This window comes from Capra hircus, chromosome 11 (genome assembly GCF_001704415.2).
Source record: "Capra hircus breed San Clemente chromosome 11, ASM170441v1, whole genome shotgun sequence".
NCBI classification, from domain to species: domain Eukaryota; kingdom Metazoa; phylum Chordata; class Mammalia; order Artiodactyla; family Bovidae; genus Capra; species Capra hircus.
In genome coordinates, this window is record NC_030818.1 from 24415980 (window position 1) to 24435555 (window position 19576).

Genomic DNA, 19576 nt, shown 5'->3' on the forward strand with positions numbered 1-19576 from the left:
AAGAACAAAGCATTGATTGAATGCAGAGTCTGCTATTGGGCTCTGGGGAGATTCAAAAGTGTCAGAGTTCCTAGGTCTTTTAGGAGTTTGAATCCATTCATTAGGATTTTCATTGCAATGCACAGAAATCAACTTGAAGCAGCTTAATCAAAAAAGAGTGTTTTTAAGGAAACAGGGATACTTCTTGAGGAGCTGAAGCCATGTACTGGAAAGTTGGCAAAAAGTCCCCTGTCCATCTGGTCTCAGCTACCCTGTGTCTGCTTCATCGTCCTCATATTATTTCTCTCTCCTCTTCTGTCCTCTAATAACCCCTCCCCTCTCCCCTTTTCCCTTCTCCGCCCCTCACCCTTCTCCCCTCTCCCCACTCTCATTTGTGGAAGAAAATGGCTTCTCTACAGCTCCTGAGTTTGCATGTTACACTGTTTGCATGACAGAGTTCCAGCTGTATCAGAGGCTGAATCTCCATCTCTTCTTCCCAGTTTCAGATTTCCAATGGGAAGAATCTCGTCGACCAGCTTGGAACACATCCTACTCTAACTAGGGGGACAGGTTTTAAAATCGAAACATGGCTTCAGGAGACTTACCCTGTGAGTAGTGTGGGGGACCACTGCCAGGAACAGGTGTCGGCTGTTGAGTGATGCTGGGCTTTCCTGGTGGCACGGTGGTAGAGAACCCACCTGCCAATGCAGGAGACTTGAGCTCAGTCCCTGGGTGGGGAAGATCCCCTGGAGAAGGAAATGGCACCCCACTGCAGTATTCTTGCCTGGGAAATCCCATGGACAGAGGAGCCTGATGGGCTACAGTCCAAGGGTTGGCAAAGAGTCGGACACGACTTAGTGACTAAATAACAACAACACAGAGTGATGCTATGACCTTTCATTGAAAGCATGCTTTTGTAAGAGTTGAGCATGAGCACACTATTGTTGAATGAATGGATAACTAGGAAGCTTTAAGGCAACTTCATTAGAGTCCGTATTCTTGTCCCTTTGCCAAACTCCTTCAGTCTCCCAGTTCTATAAAAACCTGCAGATGAAGGAAGCAGGATACACAATGGTTATTAGCACACGCCTGGGTTAAATTGTCTTATTTTGGATCCTGTCCTTGAAGACTTGAGCAAGTGATGGAACCTACCTGAGCTTCAGGTTTCTCACCTCTAGAATGGGGATCATGAGGATTAAATAAGATAATATGAGTAAAGTGCTCAGCACAATGCACCTAATTATGTTGAAAAAGTGAAAGTGCAGTCGTTCATTTGTGTCCAACTCTTTTCCAACTCATGGACTGTAGCCATGTGTCTCCTGCATTGTAGGCGGTTTCTTTACTGCTAAACCATTGGGGAAGCCCTGCAGATTGGGTCAAAGGAAAAAGCAGCAGAAAGTGGAGTGGGTTCAGATACCAAACTCAAATACCAGGCTTCTCTGTCTATGGGATTCTGCAAGCAAGAATACTGGAGTGGGTTGCCATTCCCTTCTCCAGGAGATCTTCCCAACCCAGGGATTGAACCCAGGTCTCCCACATTACAGGCAGATTCTTTACCATCTGAACCACCAGGGAAGTCCAGTTATGTTAAGAACGTAAATTTTAAACAAAAATTAACTGATGGAGGGGGCTTCCTGGTGGTCCAGTGGCTAAGACTCTGTGTTCCTAATGCAGGGGGCTTGGGGTCAATCCCTGGTCTGGGAACTAGATCCCACATGCCACAACAAAGACCCATTGCAGCCAAATAAATAAATAAAATAATTTTTAAAAAGAATTAGAAAAAGAAAGAAAATTAACTGATGGAGCTGAAGTTGACAGGAGCGGATCCAAATGTCTTTGATAAATGGGGCAAAAGAAGATGAATTGTCAGATGGGCAAGTGGTCAGCTTGGTTCTCCAGATATCCCTATGAACGTGGCCTTTGGAATAAGAGGTTTGGGGAGAAAAATAAGCCACGAAGATCTTGTGGCGCCAACAGGGACTTTAGAGATCACAGGTCATGTGTGCCAGTCGCACTCCCTTTTGTTCCTAGAGATTTAATATCTACCAGCCTATTAAATGGTCATGATTTGGAGGAGAGAAGACAAGAAGAGGAATTACTTTCAGCTGGCCCCGGTCTTTAAATAACCCGGGGTACAGCATCTTTCAAACACAAAGGAGACCATGTGTAAAACATTAGTTAAATTCAGATATAAATCTAGTCTTTGACCAGTCCAAAGCTAATCAATATGCTTTTCTACTCTCTTTGAACTTTGAGTTTTCTGGCAACAACGAAAACCCCAAACCCCATCCAAAACCATCGTCCAGACAGCCCAACTCCTATGCTCCCCTCTCTCATGTCACATATTGTTGACAGAACTCCTCTCATTACCACATGCATTCCAGTGGTGATTCAAATTCTTCTGCAGAAATGGACTTGAAAGACAGAAAATTGCTGTTGTAATCACTTAATAAGGAACCCTGGACAAGGAATACAGGGCTAAGAATATAGATTTACTCTTAGCTTTTATGGATGCATTTCCTTCAATTATTTTCATTGAAAATCACGATGAACTAATTTAAATAGCAAGGTAAACTGAGATGGAAAATGACCCTTAATAAGAAGTTTGATGGAAAATATAGATTGGCCTGGTCTTCAGCACATCAAGGATTCTCTTGGTTTCAATTGCAAATTCGGAGAGATTTGAAATGTGTTTGTTTGAATGTGTCAGTCTTAGGCAGAACTAAACTACGCTGTCCCTTTCCAAAAATCAAGAATCTGCCCTGGAAAAAAATCATGCAGTATGATGTACAAAGCAGAGGGGGAGGAAAGAAAGTAGTGGGTGAAAAAGACCCACCCAAGGACTGCAGCCAGCTTCCCCAGGAAGATTCATGACCACGCTTCAATCCTGTCCTGTGATTCTTTCCAAGGGATTTTACTATAAATCACTAAAAGCAACCGCTGCTGTTACCAGAGCTATCTTTGCCTCAAAAAGAAGAAAATTCAGGACATGCAATATAATCCTCTCACTATCTAAGAGAGAAACCAGCCCATTTGTCATAAGATCTGAAAACACCAGCTATGTAGTATATTAAACATTAGCATTTCATCTTTCATAAAAGGAGGGGGGGCACATAGGACGACGTGATTGGATGCAACCATGATAAAGTGACTTGAATTGGATTGACTAACTATAACCTACAAAAACCATTCTATTACAAATCCTGTTCAGTAAAAGGTAAGAAAATTCTATCAACATTTTTTTAAACCACTCTGAGCTATTCACAACAAATAGATCCTTACTCTTAGCGGATGTATAAGCGTTTATGTAATGCAGGAGTTTCATAACTTGGAGAGTGTCATCAAAGTCAGAGCTGATACAGTGTTCCTGCCTTTGACTTGAATGCCTTCTTCTTCCCTATATAGGGTGATTATTGCTTCACAGTGTCCCCGGTATGAAAGGACTTTGAAAGGTCATTTGCCTTGCAACCCAACTAGCAGCATTAGCATTACCAAGGAGAGGCTGGTTAGAAAGGCAGTCTTGGGGTCCACCCCAGTCTTACTGGCTCAGCTTCTGCATTTTGACAGGATCCCCAGGTGATTCATAGGCACACTGAAGGTGAAACTCTGCCACCCTAAGTCATCCTACTGCCTCTGAGCAAAACGTGCACGATGGGATGGGTAGGCTGGTCTCCTTCAGCCAATTTCAGGTCCTTTATAGTTTATCCTGTGTGAGTCATTGAGAGGAAACAGGAAGCACACTCATTTAAGGAGGTCTCGCTTAGCCTAACAAAGCTAGCAACTTCTTCAATACATTCAAGTTCCTGTTCTTGGAAGAACTGCTGCTCTGGGTCCTGTTGCTCGGTCATGTTGACTCCTTGCGACCCTTTGGACTGTAGCCCACCAGGCTCCTCTGTCCATGGGATTTTTCAGGCAAGAATACTGGAGTGGGTTGCCATATCATTTTCCAAGGATCTTCCTGACTCAGAGATAGAACCTGAGTCTCCTGTGTCTCCTGCATTGCAGGCGATTTCTTTACTGCTGAACCATTTGGGAAGCCCTGCAGGTTGGGTCAAAGGAAAGAGAAGCAGAAAGTGGAGTAGGTTCAAATAGCAAACTCTAATAAAGTAAGGGTAGCACAGAAGCTGAGACTGTGAGGGATGGGGAAAACAGTTTCACCAAATTACCAGTTCCAAAATTGTCTCTGCACTGTGGATGATTTATAGCCCTGGAAGCTTAAAGGCTTGAGTCTCTTGCTGTATTTTATTTCAGATTAGGAATTTTTATCTAATACTTCCCTGCAGTTTAAAATGAAGGCCCTGTAACTACAAAAATGAATTTATCTGGTGGGCTGTGTTCATTTTGTAGTTATCCTGTAGGTTTCAGATTTGTTACAGGACTGGAATCTGGACAATAGAAAAACTCTCTGTGGGTTAATGGCAGCCAACTTCCAAGCCAAAACTGAAGGACATAGGATAATTATGTATATGTTTCAGTGTCCTCAAATTTAGCTGCACATTAGAGTTCCCTAGATAAAAGGTTTTTACACAGCTTTCTTGAGATATAACTGACATATAATAAGCTGCATATATTTTAGGTGTACAGTAGGAAGAATTTTGATATATGTTATACATCTGTGAAACTATCACCATGATCAAGCTAATCACCCCTAAAGTTTTCTTATGCCCCTTGGCAACCCCTCCACCCATTCTGCAACAACTAATTTGCTTTCTGCCACCATAGGTTAGTTTTCATTTTCTAGAATTTTAATTTAATGGACCCATACCCTTTTTTTTTTTTTTTTTGAGGGGGGAGACCTGATTTCTCTTACTCAACATAATTATTCTGAGATTCATCTACATTGTTGCCTGTATTACTAGTTTGTCCTTTTTACTGCTGAGTAATATTCCATTGTATGAATATACCACAATTTATCTTAACCATTTACCAGCAAAGGACATTTGGGTTGTTTCCAGTTTTAAACAACTATGAATAGCATTGCTATAAACCTTCATGAACAAGTATGAGCATATGAGTTTTCATTTCTCTAGGTAAATACCTAAAAGTGGGTATGGTAAGTATACGTTTAACTTTAAAAGAAACTGCCACATTGTTACCCAAAGTGACTGTACAATACCATTTTGCTTGCTTACCAGAAATGTATGAGTTCCAGTTGCTCCACATCCACTCTAGGAATTGGATTGGTATTGTCAGTGTTTCTAATTTTAGCTGTTTTATTAGATGTGTAATAATATCTCCATTGTGGTATTAGTTTACATGTTCCTAGTGACTGCTGACGCTGAGGATCTTCTCATGTGTATATCTGCCATCCTTATATCTTTTTTGGTGAGAATCTTTGAAGTCTTTTGCTTATTTTTTAATTGGGTTTTGTTTTCTTAATTGTTGAGTTTTAAGAGTTCTTTATGTATTCTGAATATAAGTCCTTTGTCAGATATATGATTGACAAATACTGTCTCTCAATCTTTTTATTCCCTAACAATGTCTTTCAAAGGGCAGAAGTTCTTAATTTTGATAAGGTTTAATTTATAATTTTTTAATGGGTTGTGCTTTCGGTGGTATAACTGACCAAATCTCACAAAGATTTTCTTCTATGTTATTTTTCTAGACGTTTTATAATTTTAGGTTTTATATTTAGATCTATAATCCATTTTGAGTTAGTTTTTATATATGATGCAAGATATGGAATGATGTTTACTTTTTGCATAGGGATATTCACTATTTTCGGAGAAGGCAATGGCACCCCACTCCAGTACTCTTGCCTGGAAAATCCCATGGACGGAGGAGCCTAGTAGGCTGCAGTCCATGGGGTTGCGAAGAGTCGGACACAACTGAGCGACTTCACTTTCACTTTTCACTTTGATGTATTGGAGAAGGAAATGGCAACCCACTCCAGTGTTCTTGCCTGGTGAATCCCAGGGATGGGGAGCCTGGTGGGCTGCTGTCTAGGGTCGCACAGAGTCTGACACGACTGAAGTGACCTAGCAGCAGCATTCACTATTTGTTGAAATGACTGACCTTTCTCTATTGAATTGCCTTTGTACCTTTGTGCAAAAGCCAATTGACCTTATATTTGTGGGTCTTTTCTAAAGTCTCCATTCTGTTCCCTTGATCTATCTTTATACTAATATCACGTTGCCTTGATTACTATAGCTTTATTATTAGTCTTGAAATCCAACTTTATTCTTTCTCTAAATAAGAATTTTAGAATTAACTTAAATTTTACAATATTTGTCAACTTCTGGGTTTAAAAAAGTCTAATGGGATTTTGATTGGGATTTGATTTTATAGATTTGGGGAGAACTGACAGCTTAACAATTTTAAATATCCCAATACAAGAACACGGAATATCTCTCATATATGTGGTCATTTTTTAAATCTCTTTTTAGCAATATTTTTTCAGTGTACAGGTCTCATACTGCATTTTTGAGATTTAATTTTAAGTAGTTGATACTGTTATGCCCTTGTAAATGTTTATATAAGTTCAGTTTCCAACTTTTTGTTGTAACTATTTAGAAATACAGTTGGTTTTTTAAAATATTGATCTTATGTCCTGCAGCCTCACTAGACTCATTTATTAGTTTTGTAGCTTTCTTAGGTTCCATAGAATTTTCCACATAGATATTTATGTTTTCAAAAGTAAAGACAGCTTTACTTCTTGTCCAGAGTGGCTTCCTTTTATATGTTTTTTCTTGCCTTATTGTACTTGCTAGAAGCAGTAAATTGCTAAATAGAATTAGTGATAGTGGACAACCTTGCTTTGTACTTGGTCTTAGAGGAAAGAGAGCCAGTCTTTTCCATTAAGTATGATGTTATCATTAGGTTTTTCATAAATGCCCTTTCTGAGATGCTCCCTACTTTGCTGAGAGTTGCTTTTTAAAAAATCAGAAATGGATCTTGAATTTTGTCAAATCTGCATCTATTGAGCTATTCTTCTGGTTTTTCTTTTAAGCCTGTTAATATGGTGAATTACATTGATTTTCAAATATCAAACTAACCTTGAAATCTTGAGGTAAATCCATTTGTTTACTATTTATTATCATATATATAGTTAGATTCCATTTGCCAAAACTTACTTAAGAGTTTTTACATCTATACTCATTAGAGATATCAGTCTCTGCTTTTCTTTTATTGTAATCTTTTTGTCTAGTTTTGGTATCAGAGTAATCCTGTTCTTATAGAATGAGTTGGGATATGTTCCATCCCCATCCCCTTCAAGTTACTTGAAGTGTTTGTATATAGAATGAATATGATTTCTTCCTTAAATGTTGGATAGAATTCATCTTGGACTGAAATTGTCTTTGTGGGAAGATTTTTAACCACTAATTCAATTTATTTAACAGATGTAGAACTATACTGGTTATCTGTTTTTTTGTTTGAATAATAAATTCTATCAAAAAATTTTTATATTTCCTCTAAGTTGGTCATATTTATTGACACAAAGCTATTCTTGATATTATCTTATAGTAATTTTAATATCTGTAGAATCCATAGTGATATCACCTCTCTCAATCCTGATATTAGTAATTTGTGTCTTCTTTCTCTTTTTTTCCTGATCAGTCTGGCTAGAGGTCTATCAATTTTACTAATCTTCTCAAAGAACCAGCTTTTAATTTCATATATATTTTCTCCGTTGCTTTTGTTTTCCGTTTCACTAATATCTTCTCTAATCTTGATAATTTACATTTTTCTGCTTAGTTGAGGTTTAATTTGCTCTTTTTCTAGTTGCTTATGATGGTATCTAAAGTCATTGGTTTAAGGCCTTTCTTCTGTACTATGTTTAGTGGTATAACTTGCCTATAAATATGTTTTGGCTAAACTTCAAAAATTTTGATATACTGTGTTTTCATTTAGTTTCAGATTACTTCTTAATTGCCCTTTTGATTTCTTCTTTGACCTGTAGGTTATTTAGAAGTGTGCAAATTCGTTCCCAAACAATTGGCTACTTCCTAGATATCTTTCTGTGATTAACATTTAGCTTAATTCCTCTGTAATCAAAAAACATATTCTTCTGATTTGGATATTTTAAAATTTCATAAGACTGATTTTGTAGCTATCTTTTATGGTCTATCTTGGAAATTTTTCTGTGTGCTCTTGAAAAGAATAAGTACACTGTTAAGTGGAATGTTCTTAGAAATGTTAAGTTAAATTAGCCCTCTCTAGTCATTGCTCAAGTCCTCTATATCCTTACAGATTTTCTATCCTACATGTTCCATCAATTAGTAAGAGAAAGGTTTTGAAATCTTCAACTATAATTACAGATTTGTTTTTTTCTCTTCTACCGTTCTAAATATCCCACCACCAAAGCCACACATGATAAAAATCAATTCAGAATCTCTGGGGGCATGACTCAGGCATCAGTATGTTTTTAACTCCCCGGAGTGATTTGGGCTTCCCTGGTGGCTCAAATGGTAAAGCGTCTGCCTGCAATGCAGGAGACCTGGGTTTGATCCCTGGGTTGGGAAGATGCCCTCGAGAAGGAAATGACAACCTACTCCAGTACTCTTGCCTGGAAAATTCCATGGATGGAGGAGGCTGGTAGACTACAGTCCATGGGGTCGCAAAGAGTCCGACATGACTGAGCGACTTCACTGGTAGAGTGATTCTAGTGTGCAGCCAGGTTTGAGAAACGTAGCCTCATGCAGTCCACAATGTGGATTCAACAGATTCTCAAATGCATTATCTTATTTAATCCTCATACCTGCCTTTGAGTTAGGCATTATTCATTCCTATTTTACCTAAAATGAAATTGAGTCCTAGACATTTGTCCAAGATCACACAGTTGACCAGAAAGCCTAGCTGGGATTTGAACCCAAGTAACCTAATTCATAGTTCATTCCTTTGAGGTACTTACATTTTGTCCTGTGAGGTATGTTTATTGACTAAAATTCTATCTGTATTTCTATTCTGTCCCCCTAACACACTCTTTTGGGTTGTGGGCAGAAGCTGTGTCTAACCCAAAACTTATAATTTTCACTGGACCTACCACAGTGTCTGTCCCCTGGAGACGATTCTAAGGTTTTTCTTTTTCCTCTTGAGAGATCTAAGTATCTGGGTTCATCTCACCACATAGTCATCCATCTGCCGTTTTCATAGTCCATCCACAATCTAAGGTTTAAGTCAAGCTGTAATTAACACTGGAACACAAACTCTTCTCCAGAAGCCTTCTCGGGCTGCACGCTGTCAGCCTGCTTCACTCCACTAAGGCACAACATTGGCAGCCTGGGCCTAGAATTTGCCCCGAGCTACGCATACAAGTTTGGGGCAAGATTAGGAGAGAAGAGCAGCCGGGGATGGATGCATTTCCTGTTTTGTTTGAGTGCTTCCAACAGGAGAAGTAATGATGAAAGAAGCCCTGCCCATGCCAACCCCTCATTTGTGCTTGGCCGTCAGGGGTTTCTGGCTGGTCTTTTTCGATTTGTCGTTATTTTTCTCCAGAGGTTCTGGGTTTGCCTGCATGTGCCTGCTGCTATGTGGATGCTATGATTAATTCAGTTGGTCAAGGATTAATACTTAAAGATCAGGAATGATTTGAATCATTCCTCCAGAGGAGTTGCTCAACTGCCTCCAGGGAAAGGGATCAGCCCCCCAAAATGGACCATTAATGTTTTTGAGATAGTGTGCCTTTCAAAGAGACAGATACATCATAATTTGTTTCACCATTCCTCTGCTACTGTCCAGTGTTCATTGTTTCCAGTTTTCACAGTTATCAGTGATTCTCCCATAAATATCTATATTCATATAAAGATTTCCTCCCTCCTTCTTTTGAATTATTTTCTTTGTAGAAATTTCCAGGAGTGCTGTTACTATACAGAAGGATTTGAATGATTTTAAGGGATTATGAGCTCTTAAAAAGGCAATACCACAGAGTTCATAGCCCATGTCACATCTTGATTAGTTGAATTAATTATGACATGGAAGAGCCAAGTTATTTCCTAAAGCATCATTCACTGTCCAGTCTTATCCCACAGAGTGGTGTGAGCAATACTAGATAAAGGCACCTCCATCACCTCATTCTTTATTCCACCAAAACTCACTTTAAAAAAAAAATCCTATGTAAGACCAGAAACTATAAAACTCCTAGAGGAGAATATAGGCAAAACACTCTCCGACATAAATCACAGCAGGATCCTCTATGATCCACCTCCCAGAATACTGGAAATAAAAGCAAAAATAAACAAATGGGATCTAATTAAAATTAAAAGCTTCTGCACAACAAAGGAAAATATAAGCAAAGTGATAAGACAGCCTTCTGAATGGGAGAAAATAATAGCAAATGAAGCAACTGACAAACAACTAATCTCAAAAATATACAAGCAACTTATGCAGCTCAATTCCAGAAAAATAAACGACCCAATCAAAAAATGGGCCAAAGAACTAAATAGACATTTCTCCAAAGAAGACATACGGATGGCTAACAAACACATGAAAAGATGCTCAGCATCACTCATTATTAGAGAAATGCAAATCAAAACCACAATGAGGTACCACTTCACACCAGTCAGAATGTCTGCGATCCAAAATCTGCAAGCAATAAATGCTGGAGAGGGTGTGGAGAAAAGGGAACCCTCCTACACTGTTGGTGGGAATGCAAACTAGTACAGCCACTTTGGAGAACAGTGTGGAGATTCCTTAAAAAATTGCAAATAGAACTGCCTTATGACCCAGCAATCCCACTGCTGGGCATACACACCAAGGAAACCAGAATTGAAAGAGACACATGTACCCCAGTGTTCATCGCAGCACTGTTTATAATAGCCAGGACATGGAAACAACCTAGATGTCCATCAGCAGATGAATGGATAAGAAAGCTGTGGTACATATACACAATGGAGTATTACTCAGCCGTTAAAAAGAATACATTTGAATCAGTTCTGATGAGATGGATGAAACTGGAGCCGATTATACAGAGTGAAGTAAGCCAGAAAGAAAAACACCAATACAGTATACTAACACATATATATGGAATTTAGAAAGATGGCCATGACGACGCTGTATGCAAGACAGCAAAAAAGACACAGATGTGTATAACGGACTTTTGGACTCAGAGGGAGAGGGAGAGTGTGGGATGATTTGGGAGAATGGCATTGTAACATGTATACTATCATGTAAGAATCGAATCGCCAGTCTATGTCCGACGCAGGATACAGCATGCTTGGGGCTGGTGCACGGTGATGACCCAGAGAGATGTTATGGGGAGGGAGGTGGGAGGGGAGTTCATGTTTGGGAATGCATGTACACCCGTGGTGGATTCATGTCAATGTATGGCAAAAACCAATACAGTATTGTAAGGTAAAATAAAGTAAAAATAAAAATTTTTTTAAAATAGCAAAAAAAAAAAAATCCTTACACATTTTAAACAACGAGCTTTTGGAATAAATTTAAGAAACTCCAGAACAAAACCATGGGACAAATCAGTGATGCACCTCCTGAGATAAATCCTGTCTTAGAAATGAAATGAGAGCATGCAGTGTGCGTGCAGGGGGGACAGGAGGGCAAGGGTACAGGTCAGTTATGATTGGAACGTTGATGTCACACTTGTCCTCTGCAGACTGGTTTCTGGGAGCTGGGTGCAGACAGCCTGAGTTGAAAGCCAAACACAGACAGCAGCTGTTGAGGATGTAAAGCCTCCGGCCAGAGTGGACAGGGAGATGGGTGTGGTCACCCATAGCCCGATTTCCACCCCACCCTGTGAGCCCAGTCACGGAGGCCGAGAAGAACGAGCTCCCGTGTCGCATTCCAGTGCTCCTTTCTGGGCTTGGTGGGAATAACGCAAGAGACTGGTTGCCAGGCCCGATTGCCCTGCACACACCCCCTCAACTGGGTTCCCCTGGCAGTCACCGAGACCCCGGAGAACACCGCGACCAGCCGCGCCAGCCCTGGACGGCTGCACCGCTCTGGCCATAGCCCCAGGTATAAAGTACAAGGAAACCCTACAACCGTCCTCGAGGGACTTCGGGGAAAGTGCAGGGAGCGTGCGGATCTTTCCTGCATTGCACAAGGAAGCGCTGATCCACCGGATCGCCACCGGCCCCTCTGCAATTTCTCAGAACCTCTGACAAGAGCCCTCAGGCTGCATCACTGAGCAAGGAATCTTCATTATTCATTTCAACATCACTCTTCTTGGAAACCCTGACTGCTCCACTCTCCAGAAATAATCCATCAAACTTTTCCCTTTGTTGAAGTCACACTGTGAAAACTCCCATAATCAAATTCCCCATGTTCGGATCTCTGCTGATGTTATTATGTAACAGTGGAGTCCAGAGCAAAAAGAGTGGGGCAGACTGACATCTCTTTTTTTTTTTTTTTCCCTCAGTCTTTTAACTTTTTGTCATGAAGTGTTTTAAACATACACAAAGGGACAGAATGGCATAGTGAACCCCACGTCCCTACCACCCAGTTGGAACAATCTCTACAGGCGCTGATCTTGTTTCAAGGAGCATTTCTGAATTAGTTACAATATAGCTTGTTTTGGTTTTTTGGCCTCCAGGCATGTTGTATCTTAGCTCCCTGAGCAGGGATTAAACCTGCACTTCCTTGCATTGGAGGGCAAAGTCTTAACCATTGGACCTCCAGGGAAGTCCCTAACTGGAATTTTTAAAAGCAAGTCCCAGACACAATGTCATTTCACTTGTAAATACTCCAGTGTGCCTCTGTATCTAAAAAGAACTTTCTTTTTTGGTGTAACTCTATAGGCACTGGTATTTATTTAGCAACTATTGGTATTTGTTTGGGATTGATATTTAGGTTAAGCATAGCATCACTGACTCAATGGACATAAATTTGATCAAACTCCAGGAGACAGTGAAGGACAGGGAAGCCTGGCGTACCGCAGTCCATGGGGTTGCAAACAATTGAACACGACTTATCGACTGACCAACACATGACAATAAGACCCTTTACACAATTTAGTTAATGAAATCTCAGCCCAGCAGAGAAACACCTTAGAAATTCGTAACCTCCGCAGTGGAAAGAAATGCTCTGGCCTTGAGAACTTTGCTGTTTGCATTTTACTTATGAAGAAAAACTGCTCAGCCAACTCAGGGTAAGCTGTGGAGAGGCTGCAGTCCAAGAGACGGCAGAGCTTGGAACAAGAGGCGACGAGTCAGAGCCTGACTTGCTCCATCCCCCCTGGATATTCAGGTTATTAAAGGGACAAAGCTTCCTCGTATGAAAAATTCCTTTTAAAAACAAAACCAAAAAAACTTACTTATACCTTTAAATTACATTGTCAAGATAGAAACACCCAGACTTCTTAAAAAGGTAGTGCCTTAAAAAAAAAACACAAAAAAACTATGCATAAAAAGATTCCTATTTCTACTCTCCCCAGGTGTGTGTGCAGAGAGAGCACTGGAGGAGTGTTGCTTCAAGCCTAAGCAATCTCAGTGTAAGTTTGCTCTGTGTCCTTCCTTGCAATCTCTGCACCTCATCTATGAACCCGCACTCAGGAGATGGAAGCAGAGGAGCAGCACTGCATTGACTTGCCCGAAGAAATGTTCGACTGCACAAGCATAGCCTTGGGGTGAGTCTCTGCCTCAAGGACAGGCTGATAAACCCACTCTCAGTCACACAGGCTTCGGGCCTTCCAACTCCAGCCTCCTAGACTCAAAACCCCAGGTAAGCCCTGGAGACAGTCACAGCATACTGCTGATTCTCCCTTATGCTTGCCATTACTTCATGCAAGAGTGCCCAGTGTGGATGGATGCCCTCCTCAGGCCCAGTCCACCAGGGCTGGAGATTGGAATGTGTTACACAAAGGAGCTGCCACCCACTGTTGTGGGTGAGGACTCTGTATGAGGAAGGAGATATTGTCACCCTGGATGGCAGTGTGCATACGCTCACTGAAAACTGGACTACTTTATTTATTTAATGTTTGGCTGCGCTGGGCTTCACTGCTGCGCTCTGGGCTTCACTGCTGCGTGCTGGCTTTCTGTAGCTGCAGTGAGGCAGGGCTCCTCTTTGTTGTCGTGCATGGGTTTCTCATTGCGATGGCTTCTATTGTTGTGGAACACAGGCTCCAGGGGCTTCCCTGGCTCACTGGTAAAAAATCTGCCTGCAATGAAGGAGATGTGGGTTTGATCCCTGGGTCAGGAAGATCCCCTGGATGAGGAAATGGTAACCCACTCCAGCATTCTTGCCTGGAGAATCCCATGGACTGAAGAGCCTGGCGGGCTCCAATCCATGGGGTCACAAAAGAGTCAGACGCGACTTAGCCACTAACCGACCACGGGCTCTAGAGCATGGGCTTCAGTAGCTGTGGTGCACAGGCAGCCTGTGGAATCTTCCTGGGCCAGGGAAGGCAAACTCTTAACCACTGGACCGCCCGGGAAGTGCCCGAGCTACGTCCACAGGCTTCGACAGGTGTCCCTCCCTCTGGGCCCACCCGTCCGATGTCTGTGTGACTTGCCCTCTTGCCGCTCTCACTTCTTTTGTATCTCTGCACAAGCACCCCATTATCAGGGAGGCCTTCTCCCCCGACCCCAGCACACACCCAGCCCTTTCTTCTCCTTGCTTTGTCTCTACCACTGTCACAACCTGATACATAGTTATAATTTGTTGTCTGTTTTGGTTGCTCCCCTATGCCTTGAACCTAGATCAGTGCCTAGAACATCCAGCAAGGGTCCATCACATTTGTCCAGGGTGAATGACCTCCTTAAGAACAAGGCCAGGCCCCCTTTTCATACCTGACTGATCAGAGCAGGCAGTGGAAACAGATGCCCTTTGCCGAGCAGGGGCTCTGTAGGAAATCCATGGGGAAATACAAAGGAGCTTTCCAGATCCAACACTCACCCTGAAAACCTAGCTGTTCTAGTAGGAATGCCAATTTCTTAAATCTGTATCTTCCGTGACCATGTTTTGAGCGTGGGACCACCAGCTTGTCCTGTGTTCTTACCCTTCAGGGTGTACGTGGAGTTTCCCAGTGCCCCGACTAACACACTTTCAGGCACTTACACTTTCATAATATATCCCTCTCAGAGCTATACCACTGAAAGGTGTTCCTTCAACAACAGAAAGATTTATTACTTTCTTCCCCCACAGAAAAACCACAAAAATATTTTCTTCTTGACTACAGCAGTGAGTTCCAAGTTTCATTAAAGAACTGGCCAGATGCTTCCTCCTAGCTTGTGTGGGAAGAAGTTAAGATAAAGGGCACTTGGAACTCTACCTCTGAACACCTGCCTCATACCTTATTTCCTCATGACAGGTCTTCTTCCTGTTTTCCTGGGGTCGGAGATATAGAGCTGTATATGATTGGCTTCTCCCAGCAGCTGGGGCTCTGGAACCGCCCCCCCCCCACTCCACGCCCTCTCCTTCTGGGTATTAATAATAGATGGCTTTTATTGAGCTGTGCACCTGCCATAAACCAGACATGGCACTTCACAAATTGTTTCAAATTCTTAATCTCCAAACTGGAAAAGAGCTGTAACCTGAGTGTCTGCTGCTTGGACAGCCCTTCTCTCTGTAACAGCAGAGCCTGTCTTTCTGTCTCTGTCTCTGAGAACCACTCTCCACCAGTAGATTTGTAGAGAAGAATAGGAATCATCTCCAAAGCCAGTCCAGGCTGTGGCCAGCTCCACCGCTTTCTCCTGTCCCCAGCTCCACCCTCAGCCAGGTCTCTGCTTGCCAGAGTGTGGGGCCTGGCCTGTGTCCTGTGGCTGCCATCTTCCCCGGGCATGACACTCATGGTGGCCTCGGGGGTGACATTGACAGAATAACGGCCCCCAGAACGTCCACATTCTGGAACCTGTGAATATGTTACCTTACATGGTAATAGGACTTTGCAGATGCAATTAAGTTAAGGACCTTGAGTTGGGGAGATTGTCCTGAAATATCCGGGTGAACACAATGTAATCACAAGGGTCCTTATAAGGGAAAGAGAGTAAAAGTCAGAGAGGGAGATATGACGATGGGAGCAGAGGTCAGAGGGATATGAGGAAGAGGCCAAGGAATGCAGGCTGTCTTTAGAAGCTGAAAAGGGCAAGAAAACAGATTCTCGCTTGGTGGATTCAGAAGGAATGCAGCCCAGTAGACATCTTGATTTTAGGTCTTCTAACGTGCAGACAGTAAGATAGTACATTTGTGGTGTTGGTGACAGTTCGTTGTACCAGTCACAGAATACTAATACAAGGGACAGTGCAGGGAAGTCACATTCGCTGCTGTGGTCTTCTCTCTTAATTCTGCACAGCTAACATGAATGTGTAAGCCGCTTCATTAGAAATTTGGGGATATGTATGGGGAAAAATGAAAATTAAATATAATTGTTCCCAGAGCCCCAAGTGAAGAAGGAAAAGCCCTTAGCAGTGTGTCTTCATAGGCCTGGTCCATTTCCTAACCTTGCTGACCAGTCCCAAGGCCAAACCTATTTCTTCTTTTCCTCTGTGAGCCCACTGCTCTCCATGGTGCCATTCATTCATTCAACAAGTGTTTACTAATTGCCTGTGGTGTCCATTCTAGGTGCTGGGAGTAGAGCACACAAAAGACAAAGGATACAAGCTATCACTATATTTACCATTTACTACAACACCCCCCGCAAGCCCCATGATATCCCCACTCAACAAAATCCTTCCAACCCTTACCCTCTACTGCAAATAGGATCATCTACAGGGTAAGGATAATCCACAGCCAAACATTTTTCAAAGTCTAAGTTACTCAGAAATCATACCATGTTGTTAGATGACTCCCAGGATAATCTGAGAGGTTTCGTTTCTCCAGTTCTTGTTCTCTTTAGGGTCCCTCTGCCAGAGTGTAATCAAGATAGCCCTCCTCCTTCTTCCTGTGGTCTTCTGATCACCAGTGATTAATTCTTAGATATCACACACACACACACACACACACACACATACACCAAAGAAAAACCATCCGTGTTAGTCCAAATCCATACTAAGGAAGTGAGGGGAGAATCATCCTACATGAATTTCGTTCTTCCAACATATTCTGCCCAACTGAATGGGGACATGCCTCACTTTTGTTATGCAAAGCAGCTCCAATTGCTTCTTTCTCGGTTCCTACCTGTAGACGATGCCCAGGACTTGCCCTAGCAATGCTGCCTATTACGGTGCCCTTCCAAACAGAAAGACCTCTAGTCATTACATCACCCCTTTCTACCCAGAAGCTTGGTAGATGTGCTTTTTAGATTCATTGAGCCACATCACATTCCTATCCAGGGCTGCTTCGACTAATAGACTCCATGGGGACATGAATCTGCACCCTCTTTCCCCAATCCCTACCAAGCGATCCAGAGTTATGGGACTTTTCTAGCTATAGGAAGGAACTCCCAAGGGAAAATACCTCCTTTTCATCACTTGTAAATGATTCTTTCCTCCTTCTTCTCCTCCTCTCCTATGGTCTTTTCCTAACAAAGGATGAACGGGCACCATCCAGCAGATACTTTAAAAAAAAAAATTGTATTGGAGTATAGTTGATTTACAATGTTGACAGGTGTACATCAAAGTAATTCAGTTATACATATACATACATCTACTCTTTCTCAGATTCTTTTCCCAGATTCTTATCCCAATTACAGAATATTGAGTAGAGTTCCCATCCTATATCATAGGTCCTTGTTGATTATTTTATATAGAGTAGTGTGTATATCCTCGGAGAAGGCAATGGCACCCCACTCCAGTACTCTTGCCTGGAAAATCCCATGGACGGAGGAGCCTGGTGGGCTGTAGTCCATGGGGTCGCTAAGAGTCGGACACGACTGAGCGACTTCACTTTCACTTTTCACTTTCATGCACTGGAGAGGGAAATGGCAACCCACTCCAGTGTTCTTGCCTGGAGAATCCCAGAGACGGGGGAGCCTCATGGCCTGCCATCTATGGGGTCGCACAGAGTCGGACACGAGTGAAGCGACTTAGCAGCAGCAGCAGTAGCAGTGTGTATGTGCTAATCCCAAACTCTTACCCCACCGCCCCACATCCTGGCCTTTCCCCTTTGATAACCATAAGTTTGTTTTCAAAGTCTGAGCCTGTTTCTGTTTTATACATAAGTTCATTTGTATCCTTTTTTTTTAAGATCTCACAGATAAGTGATATCACATGATATTTGTCTTTCTCAAGCAAATACTTTTGATTAAAGCAAATATTAGCTCTCTGGGCACTGAGAAATTTCAGAAGGAAAAAATGTGAGCAATAGAATCTGATGAAGCTTACTACCATTAGCTACACCGTGCTGGTTGAAGCGTGATTACTGTAATAGAAATAAAAATGCATTGATTATGCATTTACTGGGTGCCAGGGCTTTACTAAATGTTTTTCTTGCCTTTAGCTCATTTAGTCCTCCTCAATGAAGTTAGGATGATTTTTATCCACATTTCACAGATGAGGAATTTGAGGCTGTGAAGGGTTAAGAAAATTGCTCCAAGATTACACTGGGAGTTGGTGGCAGAGTGGGGGTTCAACCAGGTTCACCTAATGGTCAGACCTTAACCTCTGCTGTATTGTGCTTTAGTGACTGGAATCCTCTCCAGGCTGGTACCTCCTATCTCCAGTTCCATTCTTAACTGAAAATGATAAAGGCAGCAAAGAAGGAAAAGACAGGTTTCCTGAGCAAATTTGAGCACCCCTGAGAATTATAGATAGGTGAGAAGAAACCTGAAGCCAGGAATACGAAATTTTAAATTACAACTATTTGAGCAATAATAAGTTTGGAAATTCGTGGTTTAGAGTCAAGCATGGTGTAGGGACCGGTGGCAACATTTATTTTGAAAAGTGTCAAGGACTGCCACCTCCATTTAGATGCTTTTAATAAACGACAGTCTAAAATACTCTAAAGAGAATCCCAGCAGAGACTACAAGCCAAGAGTCTTTGGCTTACAAAATCATGGGGGCTGCTACTTCCTAAGTTACCATGCACAGAAGCAAAACTTGGCAGAATCAGAGACAAAGGATTTTGATCTTGTTCCCACCATTGCAAAACAAACCGCTGGGTTACCTCTGTTGCTGCTCCTGAGTACCAAATCCTGCGAGGCACTGTTTGAAAGAGAATCCCATTTAGGTCTTTGCCCAGGGAAGTCAGCCCCTCTAGAGGTAGTCCCCCAAAGACCTAAGTTCAGGGTCTTTTCTACTCCTTTTTGTTTTCTGCAGAGTTCTGTTTCTTAAGGAAATTTTCTGCATGTAATCAAGCTGCTACTCTGACACCATTTTCATTGAGTAACTCATGGTGATGTCACACCAGCCAGGCACTAGGGGAAGCCCTGCTTTTATGGGTTGGCTCTTAATTTAGGAATTTTTATTTTCTGACTTCCCTTCCCCCCCACCTTTTTTTTTTTTTTTTTTTTTTTTGCTGGACTCCACTGCATTTGAGCAAGATGCCTGAGTGGTGAAGTGTTGCCTGCTTTTGAGAAAAGGAATTCCTGCTCGTTGAGAGGCAAATGGTTGAGTGAAAGCAAGATGTGAGTCCTGTAATAGTACATCTTAATTGGAGAGTTGGCAAGAGAGGAAGCATATGTAGGCTTGGTGTGGGCTCCATTGCTCCTAATGGGGTTTGTGGAACTGAGCTGAAGAGATAGGCCACGGACAATAAGACTCACAATCCCCCCCTGCTGCCACTGTCCTATGTACCTAGGGAGCCAATTGCCTCTTCCCTGGCACCTGGG

The 19576-nt window shown here is 42.1% G+C and overlaps 1 long non-coding RNA gene across 1 annotated transcript in view; it reads left to right on the plus strand.

Moving 5' to 3' along the window:
- LOC106502609 overlaps positions 1-19576 on the plus strand; it is a 48666-nt gene that overhangs the window by 11578 nt on the left and 17512 nt on the right. Inside the window, exon 3 of the long non-coding RNA XR_001296255.2 lies at positions 13307-13498. This is a non-coding gene — a long non-coding RNA (uncharacterized LOC106502609). The remainder of the gene's footprint in view (positions 1-13306; positions 13499-19576) is intronic.